This window comes from Crocodylus siamensis, chromosome 3 (assembly GCF_052110815.1).
Source record: "Crocodylus siamensis isolate JL-2025a chromosome 3, ASM5211081v1, whole genome shotgun sequence".
Classification (NCBI taxonomy): domain Eukaryota; kingdom Metazoa; phylum Chordata; order Crocodylia; family Crocodylidae; genus Crocodylus; species Crocodylus siamensis.
In genome coordinates, this window is record NC_143397.1 from 228391523 (window position 1) to 228405516 (window position 13994).

Consider the following 13994-nt stretch of genomic DNA (forward strand, 5'->3'; position numbering starts at 1 on the left):
AAAGAGAAGAGTTGCAGGTTATGAACTAGAAGGTATTTGCCTTTCTTGTAATCTGCCACCTACTAATCAACACTAGCATTCATGGGCAGGCACAGCACATCTTAGCTTCTCTCCTATTTAATAAAGAATTAATGGAATCCAGTATTTTCTTATTAGAGCAGGATTTTGAAGATAGTCCCTTCTGGACTTCTTCATTAGATAATCTTTCCCACAGAGCTGGCTGAAAAATGACAACTCCATTTCATGACTATTTTTGAGGTTCAGAAAACTATTTTCATTCTGTATACCTATTAAAACAATTCCTTTCAAACATGTCTGAAAAATAGAATTGTTTTGAAATGCCCTTTTTGGGATAAAGAAAATAAAAGGAAAGAAAAGAAAAGAAAAATTTGTTTGCCCCTCTTTTTTCCTCCAGAAGTCCACAATGGACCTGAAAAACTATACCTATGAAGCCTTGTGGCAAAATGTTTTTATTTCAATTAAATGTTGTTTTTTTTTACAGGAAAAAAATAATAATTTAGATCCAGCTTTACTTTCCCAAGCAGAGACATTAGCACCTACATTAAAACAAAGAGGACCAGCCTTAACTCTGTAAGCCATGGGTTTTGTACATTTGATGCAAGCACTTACTTTCATACATATATATCTGTTTAGCCTGGGGTCTTGTTGTGACATTTTGAAAAAGAAAATTCTGCTTTTAATACACCTAAGAAAACAGGTCAAGATATGTTTGTTTGTTTTTTAAAATTCACATTCAAATAGTTCTCTACTATGGCTGTGCGAAATGGTACTGTTCCGTTTCGCCTCCAGTTTCAAAGGTTCGACAGAAGAGCATTCCATTTTGAATTTCATTTGGAGTTGAAACAGCTGTTACATTTCATTCCATCGACACTGTTTCAATGTTCCACTAGGGATGGGAAGTCAGCCCAGCTGGGCTGCCTTCCCATCCCTGACACTAGATTGTGCTGGGGACAGTGAGACAACCCAGCTGGGCTGCTTTTCCATGCCCCACGCTGTGATGGGGAAGCTGAGCTGCCTCCTGCCCCAGCACAATCTAGCACTGGGAAAGGGCAAGCAGTCTAGCTGGGCTACCTCAGACCTCCTACGCAATCTAGTGCGGGGGATGGGGAAGTAGATGAGCTGGGATGCCTTCCCCCCTGGAGTGATCTAGCAAGGGAGATGAGAAAGCAGCCCAGCTGGGCTGCCTTCTGCCTCCCACCTCCCTGCACAATCTAGCATGGGGATGAGGCATCAGCCCAGCTGTACAGCTTCCCACCTGCCATACGAACTAGCCTCCAGGGATGGGAAACCAGCCCAGCTGGGTTGCCTCCTACCCTGCTGGTGGATGGGAAGCATCCTAGCTGGGCTGCCTTCCACCTCTGATCACCCCCAGGATGATCTAGCATGGGGGGTGGGGAAGTAGCCCAAGTGGGCTGCCTTTCACCCCCCATGCAACCTAGCAAGGGGGATGGGGATGCAGTCCAGCATGATCTACTGCTATGGATGGGGATCTAGCATGGGGGATGGGAAGTCAGCCCAGTTGGACTGACTTTCCATCCCCAGCCAATGGTCAAAATGTTTCAACTACCCTCATTTTGTTTCAAGGCTATTTTGACAGCCTTTGTGTCATTCCAATTTTGCTGTTTTGACCTCAAAATTGATCAAAACATTATCAAAGTGAAACAGCCGGTGAAATTTCACACCGCACTATTCTCTTCCTGTATTTAACACTTAAAAAGGATAAATTAATTCTGGTTTGTTACACAAATACAAATGCAGAGTAACTTTACAAAAGTCAATGGAATTACAACAGAATGCAAAGGCAAGATGTGTAGTAAAGCTGGTCTTAACTTTTTATGAAATTTAGTCTGTGTGTTTATATATGGATTCTTTTAAATATCACTTTTTAGTCATTAAGTTTGTAGCTATTTTTAAAGTGTTTTTTAAGTGTTTCCTTATTTATTTTCAGTTTTCACTTACTAGGTTTATAATTTTGGTATTTCAGTTTGGAGCTGAAAGAATTCACTTTGAGCGAAAAAAAGTTTCTTTTAAGACATGTTTTTTTAAATGTTAACCCCATAAAAGCAATGCCAATTTCAAAACCATCAGTGACACTGCCTCACAATGGTTCAAAGTCTTTATAAATTTGTATTTATGTTTTCATCATCTAGACATGTATTGTGAAATCATCTGTGTATATACTTAACTTTACATATAAGTCCAATTACACTGAAGCCTACTTAAGATGTGATTATACATTACAGTTATCAGACGCTTACTGAAAGAAATGTTAGTCGGTGTTTAGGTTAATATGTGCTACTAATAAGTTGCACATTAAGGGCTAATGCCTACTTTAACATGCACTGCTCAGACCTGCCGCAAGAGCGCTGGCAAGTAGAGGCATGGCTTGGGGGCTTCAGGTCTTCTTCATGCCTGCCCTATTTGTCAGCTTCCTAGCTGAGTGGCAGGGAGGGCGGGTGGCGGGGAGTCCCTGCCTCCACTTGGATTGCCTCCCTACCTGCTGATTAAACCCGCCATCTCTTGGACTCCCCTACTGCCACAATTGGCCCATGCATCCTGGATTGCCTCCCTGTAACCATGATCAGCCCAAGAGTTCCAGTGGCACAGCAGTGGCAACACAAGAGGTTCCCCCTCTCTGTCTACCTTGCAGCTGAAGGGACAAAGGGATCAAGTTGGTAAGAAGCTTCCAGGCAGTGGTCAGGCCTGGCAGGAGCTGAATCCAAACACACAGGAAGAAACACCCCCTGTTTTGCTGCTGTCACCACTCTTCATAGATTTCACAGACATTAGGGCTGGAAGGGACCTTGGAAGATCATCAACTCCAGCCCCCCGCCCAAAGGGAAGTCTTCTGAAGTCATAGGATCCCAGCAAGATAAGCATCCAATTTTCTTTTGAAGGTGTTCAATGTCGGTGCTTGAACAACCTCCGCTGGCAGACTGTTCCAGACCTTGGGGGCTCAGACAGTAAAGAAATTCTTCTTTATGTCCAGCCTGAAATGATCTCGCAGTAGTTTATGACCGTTTGACCTCATCATCCCTTGGGACACCCTGCTGAACAAACGTTCCCCCAGATCCTGGTGGTCACCTCTGTTAAACTTATAGGTGGCCATCAGATCACCCCTGAGCCTGTGCTTTTCCAGGCTAAAGAGCCCCATGGCTCTCAGCCTGTCGTCGTAAGGTCTGTTTTCCTGACCTCTGATCATGCTCATGCCTCTTCTCTGGACTCTCTCAAACTTCTCCACATCCTTTTTGAATTGTGGGGCCCAAAACTGGATGCAGTACTCCAACTGCAGCCTCACCAAGGCTGAGTACAAGGGGAGAATGACGTCCCGGGATTAGCTTGAGAAGCATCTATGGATGCAAGCCAGCATTTTGGTCAAGTTACTAGCCGCAGCATCACATTGCAGGCTCATGTTCATCTTGTAGTCAATGATGACTCCCAAGTCTCTTTCTTCCGTAGTGCTAGCCAGCATAGCACTGCCGAGCCTATAAGGATGCTGCAGGTTTTTCTTCCCAAAGTGGAGAACCTTGCATTTTTTGGTGTTAAACACCATCAGGTTCTTGTCCACCCATTTGCTGAGCCTGTCCAGGTTAGCCTAGATCACCCACCTGTCTTCTGGCATGGATGCTTTGCCCCAAATTTTGGTGTCATGAACGAACTTGGCCAGTCCACTCCTGACTCCAATGTCCACATCATTAATGAAAATGTTGAACAATATGGGTCCAAGATCAGAGCCTTGGGGGACCCCACTGGTCATAGGACAGCATGTGGTGGACCCAAGGCCACAATTGGCCAGTTTCGCCAAGAAATGATCATGGGATACCAGATCAAAGGCTTTTTTGAAGTCAAGATAAATGACATCAATCTCTTCTCCCTTGTCCAGGTGATACGTCACCTGGTTGTAGAAGGAAATGAGATTGGTCAAGCAAGACCTACCCACAGCAAACCTGTGCTGGCTATCCCATAGGACGTTGGTGTCGGCCAGTTCATGAAGGATGGTGTCTTTAATAAACTTTTCTAAGATCTTCCCCAGGATAGAAGTTAGGTTGATGGGCCTATAGTTAGCCAGATCCACTTTCCTCCCTTTCTTGAAGATCGACACCACATTGGCCTTCTTCCAGTCTTTGGGCACTACACCAGAGCACCAAGAGTTCTCGAAGATCCGTGCCAGGGGCTGGGCTATGATGCTCATCAGCTCCATGAGTACTCGGGGGTGTAGATTGTCAGGGTTGGCTGACTTGAAGGCATCCAGCTTCTCAAGATGTTCCTTCATGACAAGGTCAGCATTTATTCAGGGCAGGGGATCTCCCCCACATGGACCTCCCTGTCCCGTAACAGGCATGGGCGTCCCATGGGACTGATGAAAGACTGATGCAAAGTACCCATTTAATAGGTTGGCTTTTTCCTGGGCATCAGTTATCAGTTGCCCCATCTGGTTCAGCAGGGGTCCAATGTTGCCCTTGCTTTCCTCCGGCTCTCCACATATCTGAAAAAGGATGTTTTATTGTCCTTGATGCTCGAGGCTAGTTGGAGTTCAGTTGCAGCCTTGGCTTTCCTGGTTTGCTCCCTGCAGGACTGGACCAGTGCAGAATAATCCTCCTTGGAGATGAATCCCATCCTCCATCCCTTGTAGGCTTTTCTTTTTTCCCTTAGGAGGTCTGCTAAGTCCCTGGCAAGCCAGGGGGGCTGCTGTGCCCTCTTGCTGCCTTTCCTTTGAGATGGAATAGACTTACTTGTGCATTGAGGATCGCTCCCTTGAGGAGAAACCACCCTTCTTGAACTCCCCTCTCCCTGGGGTCATGATCCCTTAGGGCCTGACTGACAAGCCTCCTGAGCTTGTCAAAGTCATCTTTTATGAAGTCAAGGACTTCCATGTTGCTGACTGACTTGCCAGCTTTATGGCAGAAGGTGAAGGTGATCAGCTCATGGTCACTGTCATCCAGCTTCCCATTGATCACTAGATTGCCAATTAGGTCATCCCCTGTAGCCAGTACCAGGTCGAGCAGCACTTTGCCTCTCATTGGCCCATAAACTTCTTGAGACAGGTAGAGGTCATCCACACATGATAGGAAGGTTTGCGACCACTCGGATTTTGCTGAGTGGTCCGGAAAGGTACAGCACTTTCTATCTGAAAAAGTGGAAACATGTTTACCAACAACATCAACTGTTGGTAAACATGTCGTGCCTAAGTAGCTTGATTCATTAATGTCTTATGAAGATCCATTTGCAACTTATATCTACCTTACAACAGAATATCCCCATTTCCCTGGAGCCTCAGTAAAAATATCACCTTCTTATAAGACTGATTCTCTTGTAGTTATGGCTATGCTCTTTAATATGCTATGTATGCACATAAGGGGAATGAAGCCTGTTACCTGGATTTTGAAGAGGACCGGAGTATTATGACTAACTAATTTGACACATATATTACATATCAGAAACTTAGGGCACCTATACACATGCATGAATTCTGCTTGATTAATCCAGTTTGATGGAGCATGCTCCAACAGCCTTGGTGTCATATATTCAGTGTCCCCAAGGTTCAAAATGCAAGCAGAGGCACTTGCTCAAACAAGCTGCCTCCATTTTGGGAGGGTTAAAGCATCCCTGCCTCCCTTTTGAAGCTTAGGGGCACTGATTAAATACGACCAAGGCTGCTGCAGTGTCTCATACAAGCTTTAGTTAAAGTGCCCTGTAACAATTTTGAAGCATGGGATGCTGATTACGTGAAATGCTGTGGGTGCTTTAATTAGAGTAGATCTCAGGAACACATGTAAAGACCCCCCCACACACACACACACCCGTCCCTTAGTCTTGGAAATACTTACAAACATTTTGTTTTCTGTATCCAGATAATCTCTACAGGGTTGAGGGAGAAGGGAAAATCATTTGTTTCAAGTCTAAAGTCAGTGGTGCAGCTCCTAAGAATTAATCTCTTCATGTACAACATTGCACAATTTGCTTTAGGCCATCTTTCACTCGACCATCACAGTTTGGACACTGCTAGAATTTGAATTCTAATTATTATGCAGAAATGAGTTGAGGCAAAGAACAGTGCTGAAGTATAAATGTTTCCCCCGCCCGTGCAATGCCAAAAGATCTGTCTTATGCAGGGTGCTCTTTATTTTCAAGTTGTATAGTTTAATGGAGTGTGCTTTAAACTACAAGGCAGAAATGTGGAATGAAAATGAACATTTCCTCTGTTTTCTGAGCAACAAGGAAAGGAGATCAAGAAATACCTCCGGAATGGCTTATGGTTAGAAGCAGGTGAATTTGCAGACACATTGCTTATCCCGCCTAATAAATTACAGAAGGGTTTACAAGTATTACTATGAAAAGGTAGTCAAGCTGTAAGACTTGATTAAAAAAAACCCCAGTCTTCTGAGTTTCATTTAATCTGCTGAGAGATTTCTTGGTAGGGAGTAGGGCTGTGCAAAGCTTCGGTCCCTGATTCAGTTCGGTGGAGATTCAGCCCAGTTTGGTGGCTGAAACTCAAAATCTGAATCAACTCAGGAGACTCAGTGTGCACATTTTCTGTGTAGATACATGTCAAAGTAAATTAAAAGCTAAGCTTGTATAGCTTTTGATTTTGCACAACTATTTTGCATAACACAATTTATAATAGCAACTTTGCTTGTTATTTTCTTTAGATGCTAAAAATGTGTCAGGTTTTGGCTAAAGTATAATCCTTCATGGCTCTATGAAGTATATTATGCCTTGTTTAACAGTGAAACCTTTCAAACAAATATCCTGCAGAGGAGATAAGCAGGGATCCAGGTTTTCTATTTCCCATGGAAAAATGGAGTAAAACGTGGGTTTCCCCCCTTAGGAGAGTAAAACACAGGTTTCTTATTTTAGCAGGGAAACCCACAGATCTTGCAGTTTTGCAATAAGCCCTCTGCTGGGTGGCAGAGTTCAAGCCTGAAAGGGACTGGGAGGGAGTAGGAGGATGGCTGGGAGGAGGGTGGTCAGGTGGCAGGCACCATGTACATGTATATGTATATGTACATGGCTGCTAGATAGCCTAGAGAGCATCTCCTTCAGGCAAGTGGGGGGCAGGGGAGTTGAGGCCCCAGTAGCAGGGAGGGAGGGAGTTGGGCAAGGCTGGTGCTGCTGCCCAGCTGGGCACTGTGTGGGGCTTGAGGCCCAGGCCCACAATGCACAACTGAAGAGCCCTGGTGGGGAGCGGGACAGAACTGTGGGCAGCGTGTTTGGAGCACAGGGGGTGGGGCTGACTCCCTGCCACTGTGCATCCTCCTGGAGGTTAGGGGAGCCCATGCCCACCAGATCTGTGTGTCAGGTGGGGGCAGGGTGGGCTGCCCACTGTGGGCTCCCGCTCTGCTGCCCTCTCCCGGGCTCCCCACAGCTCAGCAGATACAACAAGGTGCTGCACAGATAGTGGGGCCATGCCACGATCTCCTTGCTGCTGTGAGCTCCGTGCTGCCCTGGTGATGCATCTCCTGCATGTGAAGCAGCAGCGAGGGGCACAGCCCCATGCTGCCACCCCTGCTGCAACTTCACATGCAGGGGATACATCAATGGGGCAACACAGAGCTCACAGCAGCAAGGAAATCACCATACAGACCCGCTGTTCCTTGCAGCACTGGATCACACCTGCTGTGCTGCAGGTGGGACCTTGAGTCCTGCACACAGATCTGTTCCTCCTATCAGTAATTTAAATTAAAATAATGTCTGAAATGAGGAAACCAAAGAGCCAGCTTAGAATTCCTTAGTTACTTCATAGCTTGTAATGCAATCAGTATAGAGATTCAGAGAAATGTCAAGGATGATATTCAGTAAACTAAAAGTAAACTGTATGGCTACCATCTAATTCTACGCTACAGCTGCCCAGAGACAGATGGCAGCAGTGCATTGAGCTTCCCTAATTGGTTGACCTAAATTACTCAAGGTCAGTCTGTCTCTCCCTGCAGCACAATGTGGGAATTGTGATGGAAGTATGTTTTGCTCCCGTCTCAGCTTGAGCAGTAGAGTCCACCTCAAGTGACACATTAAATCTATCTCCTAGGGGGAGGGAAGAGCAGGAAAAAAGACTTTTGGATGTTGGAGAACTGTGCTGTCGTTTTTCTCAGAAGCAAATGTGTATAGACATTTGCTCTTTCAGGAGAAACTCTCCCAAGAATTATTTCACCCTAGTTGTCCCCAGGTTATTTTTGTCATCAAGTGGCCATTTTTGCTCTAGGAGAAAAATCCCGAACATTTGTACACTCACAGTTTCTACTGGGGAAACAGCAATATTCCCAGGAGAAAATGAATATCTATACATGGCCCTTGTAAATACTGAGTAATAAAAAGCTGCTTTTTATGTTCAATTAGTTTTATTATTTATTTAAAAAACAGATAAAAAGTAAAGATCCAACCCTGTGAATATTTAACCTTGCTCTTAATTATGTACAGTGAGACATATCCTTATTATTTTAATAGAACTAACCATTCATAATACATAAAATTAAAAATGGTATAACTGTTTGCAGGTTGGGGCCTATAAAAGACTTTGTTTTTAAGACTTACAAAGAATGAGCTGAAATGGAAATTTTTCTACTAGCAGTACATGCAAATACAAATATAAGAATAATTCACTTGGCATTAAATCAAACATTGTTTATAAGCTTATGACAGGATATTTTGCTTTCCAGTTTTCCAAAATATGGAGTTATATTGCATTAGAAAGTCTGCCATAAACCCCAGAATTAACTTTGGATCCACTTGGATTATGCCATCTGCTAAAAAGTGTGTCATCAGATCTACCTGTTGCATGATCTTTTATCTAATGAACTACAAAAAAAAAAAAGGATTCAGAGGATTCTTTGATGCAGATAAACAAGCTAGGTTTTGGATATTTATATGAATCCACATGGTCCAGACACTGGTCTGAATATATAAGGGGAGGAAGAACTGTTTCATTCATAAGTTTTCTGATATTTATTTCCAAACATGTTGAACATTTAGTCTCATGATAATTTCAATATTCCTAATACTAGCAAGCCAAAAGGCAAATAAAAAGCAAATGGGTGCATGCACAGGAGAAACTGAAAAGTAAAGAAGAGCATCTATACATTTTTCAACACTGAATTAAGTTTACTTGAAGATTTTCTTTATTTAAAAAATTATTTTTAGAAATGTAGTGCCTTTTTAAAATTTTAAATAAAAGTGTCAATCTGTTCTTATTTTCTGCAAGTTGCATCTGTTCCTAATTCACATTAATAATAATTGGTAGGTCTTCTACAAAGATCAAACAGTAAGTAAGACTAGTGAAATTTAACATGAATTAAAATAACATCAACAATAATTAGAACCAATGCATTTAGCTAAATAGTATTGTTCTCTTTTAATACTTAGATTACATCTGCCATTCTACGTTAGGCTGCCTGGTCTTGTTTTAAGTGAATACAAATCACGTAATGATAGTTCCAAATTAAAAATGTTCCACTGTGGGGGGGAAACCCTCATTGAAATGAAATTGTTTCAATGAGATAGCTACAGTGCCGAATAACGCTTGCCCAGGCACATCTGATGCACCTACGGGGTTTTATTATTATATTTTATATGTAATTATACTTATATATTTCATATGAAGTACTTATATATGGCAGAAAAATAATTGCTGTGTTAGTAGTTATTCATGCAGGAACATGAAACCTGTTATAAGATTTCTGAGTTATACATGAAAAGCAATTTGAAAAATTACCAGAAATGTGTTCAAAGTAATTTTTCTGGAATCTAAACAATTTCACATCAACAGTGTTAAGTATTTCTTTACCTTCACAGGCTGCTTGGAATATCAGTCTACTGAATAGAATGACAATATACTGGAATATTAGGCAAGATCCTCAGCTAGTACAAATCAGCATAACTATGGAGCTGGCTCAGTAGCTCTGAAAGGCACTACATTTCTAAAAATAATGGGGGGGTTTTGTTTGTTTTTGTTTTTCCCTCTAGTTACACTTTTATGTTTCTACTTAGGATCCAAATCCCAGAAGATAGCAGGACCTGAGAGTGTTCAGCACTACACAGAAAGGGATGAGGCCACTAATATTTATTCTAAGAAGTGTTTAAATTCAGAATGTTTTCAAGATTACAGAAATTAGCAAAATGGTCCCAAGGGAAGAGGCAATTTCATATTTCTGGGTACTCAGATAAGTACCAATAAGCATGGCAGGCAATAGTTCAAGAATTAATGCACCTGGCCACTGAAAGCCTCACTGTACCACTTATGATATCTGTTACAGGGTATCACTGGCAGGTGCCTCTAAGGGTCAGTCCACTGCTGGCCCTCCACTCCCCCTCCCTCACACTTTACTGACACACCTTTGTGCAAAATCTCTTGGAAAAACTATCTCATTCCAGACAGGAAGTGATGGTGTGGACTTAAAACCAGGTGCCACTACCTTTTCTTTAGTTATGTCCCCACTATCAAACAGATAATTTCCAGCCCCTCAGCCTACAAGTTTTCTCCTTGCCTGGCTAATAGTCCTAGTTCTGTCCCTAAAAGGGTCTCAAACCTAGGGCCCTCTGCTCAACTCACCATGGATTACTGAGCTGGACCAGGTCTGTGGGTCCTCTGCCTTTGCTAACCTGGCAAACCCTAAGCCTCAAGCCAGATACTCACAACTAGGGTTGTGTGAAACAGCACAGTTTCGCTTTGACTTCCATTTTGCCATTTCAAAGCAACAGTGTTTCATATCATCATTTCATTTCATTTTGAAGCATTGTTCTGTTTCATTTCATCAAAACTGTTTCACTGTTTTGACACGTTTTGACATTTTGCCCATAGGCTGTAATGGCGAATCATGAAAATGCCTATAACTTCATCATTTCTTGCCTGATTCAGATAAAAATTTCAGGGATGGTAGTCCCTTCTGAGGGAATGAAGCCTACCAAACTTCTAGGGGATATGTATAGGAGTTTCTGGAAAACTGCACCTCAAACTGTCCAAAGCAAAACTCATATTACTTGCCGGCAACAGCAGCCTGCTGTCACCCCGCACTCAGATCTGGAGGCCCATGCCCACTAGGAGGGCTGTGGGGTTGTGCTGGACTCTTCCCAGGGGACATGGAGCCCTGGATCTGTGTATGGGATGACAGCATGCTACCGCTGCTGGCTGGGACCAGCGCCAGCACCTGAGTCTGTTCAGCACAGCCCGCACCAAGCACCAGGAAGAATCCAGTGCTGGCTCTGGCCCCAGATGGCAGCGGCAGCCTGCTGTCATCCTGCACACAGATCTAGGGGCCTGTACCCCCTGGGAGGGCTGCGAGAATATGCCAGACTCTTCTGAGGGGGCATGGGCCCCCACATCTATGTGTAGGATGACAGCAGGCTGCTGCTGCTGATTGGGGCCAGTGTCAGCACCCAAGTCTGCCCAGTGCAGCCTGCACTGAATTCCAGGAAGAACTCAGTATTAGTGCTGGCTCCAGACAGCAGCAGCAGCCTGATGTTATGCTGTGTGCAAATCTAGGGGCCTGCACCTCCCAGGAGGGTTGCAAGGCTGTGCCAGACTCCTCCTGGGGGGTTTGGGCCCCTGGATCTGCACATGGGATGATACCAAGATGCCACTGTTGGCTGGGGCCAGCAGCAGCACTAGGCTTCCTGGCATGGACTACACCCAGCACTGGTCCTAGCCAGCAGGGGCAGCCTGCTGTTATTCCACATGCAGATCCGGAGGCCTGCACCCCACCAGGAGGAGTCTGGCACAGCTGCACAGCCCTCCCAGGGGGCATAGGCCCCCAGATCTGCGCACAGGTTGACAGCATGCTGCTGCTGCCTATGACCCCCCGGAAGAGCTGGGGAAATAATCAGAGAGCTGGGGAATTGAACAGGGAGCTAGATGTTAAGATCAGAGAGCAGTCCTTCCCCCCTTTTCCCTCTCTCTCTCCTTAGTTTCTGTTTAGCTGCGGCAAGCCCGGCTTCGAAAATCCAAATGTTTCAACACTTTCAGAATGTTTTCTGTGCCTCGTTTCATTTTGAAGCTGTTTTGAAGCCTTTTGTTTTGTTTCGATTTCACTGTTTTGAACTCAAAACACATTGAAACAGTTTCAAAATGAAACACCGGTTGAAATTTTGCACAGCCCTACTCACAATCTTTTTAGGGCCAATTAATGCAGAGCCTCAAGTTGCTACTCTGCTATGCAGCCTCGACATCTCCTCTAATAGCTGTGGTTGTTCCACTGGTTGTTATCAGCAGAGATCTTTAACAAACTAACCTAAAACTCTGGGCTGCCAAAAAATATCCCCAACAAAACTTCACCCTGCTTGGGTTCAAAAATATAACAAAAGAGAAAAACATGCCGCTTACTGCTGCTGCGATCCACAAATCTTCAGGTCCTTTTCCTGTGTTCCCCAGAGCACTGCTAACCTGCTTCCAGGGTGTGCCCTTCTCCCCAAGGATAGCCAGTCCATCCAGACCCTTCCTCTTTCTCTCCACTGGCAGTTAGGGGTGAGATTTTGTGTCTCCAGGCTCTTCCCCTCTTCTGTTCACCTGACCCCCACCTAGTCAAACCAGCACAGCAGTTCCTCATTATCAGTGTGCAATCTCCAGGAGGGTTATGTCTTCAGCTTGTCCCCAGCTGCATCTTTTCACCCCTTTGGGCTCTAACAGTTCTCAATTTAAAGGGATCTAGCCCTGCAGCTAGGTGAAATCCCCTGTTACACATCACAAAACAGCACTAATGCGTCTTCATCTTTGTAAAGAATCTAAAAGACTGAAGTACCTTTCCCGATCTGCAGGGAAGACTGAGACAAAGATGCAGAATAGCATAGAAAATCTTGTACTTTTTTGCCAGATACAGAAAATACACTTATTGCATGATAAGCGCACAGCAAGTGTTCTACAGCCGTAACTAAACAGGCAGTCAAGGCACATACAGATCTGTAGAAATGGCAGATCTTACTCTAAGATAACACTTGATGGATGTGGTATCAGACTTCAGTGCTGTAGGTTGCAGCACCGTAAAGAACCAGATTCCTGTCCCAGTCTCCATCATGACTCACAGTACGTAGCATTCTGTCAACATCTTATGGATGTTGCAGGGCAGCAACCTAGTCTAGACCAAAGCTCTTCATCTCTGCCCAAGTGCCAGGCTGGCTCCACCCCCGGGCTCTAAGTGACCCAACGTGGCAAAGCCCCTGTTTCCAAACACCCCCGCAACCTTGTTCCCTCCAGCCACCTCTGAGCTACTATCTGGTATTATCACCATAATAATGCAGATTCCAACTATCCCATTTGGGTATTTGTAAAGATTGCAGATTTTGATTAAGTGTTGTGCTGTTTTCTGAACATCATATTAACACGGGGGGTTGTCCAAGATGTTCATTTTGTATAGTGTTGTTTTGAAGCATCCGTATTCAGATCTGTCTGTTTAGCTTGACCCATGCTGCTCTGTCAAAGTCATGCCCCAAGAAAGACTCATTTGTTGTTCGTACAAAAAGCTACAGCAGCAGATTTCAGACTGGTTTACTCTGAACGATCATTTCATTTCCATTCACCCTTTATCTAAATTTAAAACAACACACAAGACCACAGTACCCAGCCTGCAGGGCTCTGCACAGGTTCATAAATGTGGCAGCATGGGAGTGGTTAGGGTCTGTTCTATGTCACTTGGTTTAATGCCCTAGAATGCAGGGAATACATCTGTGTGTCTTCAAGTTGTGTATGCGTTATGAGTCTCTGCACACTGTTAAGTACAGAGTTGAGCTTTTTAATGGACAACTTCTGGACCATGAAGAGCACAGTAATTTGCTGCGACATATACCACAGCAAGTTCAGTAGTTCTGAGCACTTTGAAGTTGGCACCCCATGTCATGCTTGCTAAACATCTTAAGGCAGCTACCTGTGCAGAAACTTTACTGTGGACTTTCTGAATGCAATGTTTATAGGTGAAGGAACAGTCTAATGTTTCTCCTTGGTAAGTTGAGGTATGCTCATGGGAAAGAATATAGTTGCCTACTGTTGGCTCAAT